Source organism: Hipposideros armiger, unplaced genomic scaffold (assembly GCF_001890085.2).
Source record: "Hipposideros armiger isolate ML-2016 unplaced genomic scaffold, ASM189008v1 scaffold_1861, whole genome shotgun sequence".
NCBI lineage: Eukaryota > Metazoa > Chordata > Mammalia > Chiroptera > Hipposideridae > Hipposideros > Hipposideros armiger.
Genome location: NW_017733211.1, coordinates 32,512 through 34,894, shown reverse-complemented (window position 1 = coordinate 34,894; position 2,383 = coordinate 32,512). Strand labels below are relative to the sequence as shown.

At 44.4% G+C, this 2,383-nt stretch overlaps 1 pseudogene; it reads left to right on the top strand.

The window, feature by feature from the left end:
- Positions 1–214: 214 nt before the first annotated feature.
- On the top strand, positions 215–1,519 carry LOC109378313 (keratin, type I cytoskeletal 18 pseudogene; annotated as a pseudogene).
- Positions 1,520–2,383: the final 864 nt, after the last annotated feature.

The window sequence follows — 2,383 nt, the reverse complement described above, 5'->3', positions numbered from 1 at the left end:
TAATGGAAAGAGGTAGTTGGCCAAAAAAGATAAAAGTGCTGCAAAAACATGGAAAGTGATACTGTTAAAAGTGAAATTTAAATAAAATGTAATTGGAGTTGTTATAAAAGAAATATCTAACCTTGGGAATATTGACACTGCCACTGTTTCAAAAACTAGATGTGCAGGCAGCCCGAACCTGAGCCCTAGCCTTTTGCCTCCCTCCCTGAAGGACATGAGCTTCAGGACCTGCTCTAGCTTTTCCACCCACTGTTGTACCCTGGGCTCAGTGCAGTGACCCAGCCACCCAGTGTGGTCACAGTGGATACAGGTTCAGGGGTTCAGGGACCCAGATCTCTGTGTCCCGCTCCACCACAGCACGGGGGATTCTTGGGGTCTGAGGGCCAGGATACGGGGCTGGCTGGGGGTCTGTTAGGCCTAGGGGGCATCCAGACCAAGAAGGAGGCTATGCAATGCCTGAATGACCTCCTGGCCTCCCACCTGGAGAGGGTGAGGATCCTGGAGGCTGATAATAGGAGACTGGAAAGCAAAATCCAGAAGCACCCAGAGAACAAGGGACCCCAGGTCAGAGACTGGGGGCATTACTTCAAGACCATCGAGGACTTAAGGGGCTCAGCTCTTGGCAGGTTCTGTGGACAATGCCAGCATTACTTGACAGATTGAAAGTGCCCGTCTTGCCACTGTTGACTTCAAAGTTGGGTATGAGACAGAGCTGGCCATGAGCCAGTCTGTGGAGAGTGACATCAATGGGCTCTGAAAGGTCATTAATGACACCCATATCACTTGTCTGCAACTGGACACAGAGATCGAGACTGTCAAGGCAGAGCTGCTCTTCATGAAGAAGCGCCATCAGGAAGAAGAAAATGGTCCACAAAACCAGATTGCCACCCCTGGTTGACTGTGCAGTTAGTTCAATGGCCCCAAATCTCAGGACTTGAGTGAGATCATGGCTGACATCTGCACCCAGTATGACGAGCTGGCTCAGAAGAACCAAGAGAGCTAGACAAATGCTGTTTCCAGCAGACTGAGGAGAGCATCCCAGTGGTCACCTCGCAGACAGCTGAGATGGTAGCTGCTGAGATGACACTCACAGAGCTGGGACGTACAGTCCAGTCCTTGGAGATGGACCTGGATTTGAGAAATCTGAAGACCAGCATGGAGAACAGCCTGAGGGAGGCCGTGCATACAGAACAGCTCAAAGGGACCCTGGTGCACCTGGAGTCAGAGCTGGCCCAGACCCAGGACAGTGAGGCCCTGCTGAACATCAAGGTCAATCTGTGGGCTGAGATCACCACCTACTGTCTGTCACCTGATAGAAGAAGGGAAGGGCTTCAATCTTGGTGATATCCTGGACAGCAACTCCATGCAATCCATCCAGAAGACCACCACCTACAGGATCATGGATGGCAAAGTGGTGTCTGAGGTCAATGACACCAAAGTTCTGAGGTGTAAAGGCAGTGGAAGCAGGGAACCCCTTGGAGGGCGTGGGGAGAGTGGGGCGTGCAGGAGACCAGTATAAAGTTCAGAGATCATTGAACTTAAAACAAAACAAAACACCAGATATGCAGACACACACTTACTGAAGTTTAAATTTATTGATATAAATGAGAAAAGTGATTGGGACGAAAAGGACGAAGAGATCTCAGAAGAAGTGACACCATGGAAAACTTCGTCTTAAAGGAACTCTCAGAGATACTCCACAACATTGAAGATGCAAAGGATAAAATGTTGAAAGCTAACACAAACTTACAAGTGAGCATGGCAATTTCCAAAGTACAGAAAAAACTATTTCCCCATATCAAGTTGAACAATGGAAATTAGAAGATCAGCCGTGTTCAAAGTTCTCGCATAACGTTTGTACAAAGAAATACACTTTAATTGCCAATGTTTCTAATATTTTAAATTGCACTAAAATGTATTAATTTCACTAAGTTTGAATTTTTCCCTGTGCATTTATAATTGACCATAAGAGAGTTTTAAATGTTTTAACAAATACTTTGAAAGGTTATAGGACAATTATAATTTACCCCATTAATCACTAAGATTGCTTTGCATGGTTTCAGCTTGCAATCATTTGTATGGCTCTGCGCTATTGTGTAAAGTGAGTTTTGCCTGTACTTGTTCATCACAAACTTTTATGCTTTTAGATTCATATTGTCTGGAGCTATTTATTATTTGTTATGCGTTCCACTTTTGCATCTTTTTTTCTGATGATTATTTTCAGATCTCTAGCTTTTTCTTTGTAAAGAATCAGCTGTTAGTTTTGTTTACATCCTCTATTTTTCTCGTCTGTTTCCCATTTCCATGATTATTGACATTATTTTATCATTTCTCTTTCCCCCCCCATGGGAAACTATTTTAACTATTACTTGTTTTATAATTT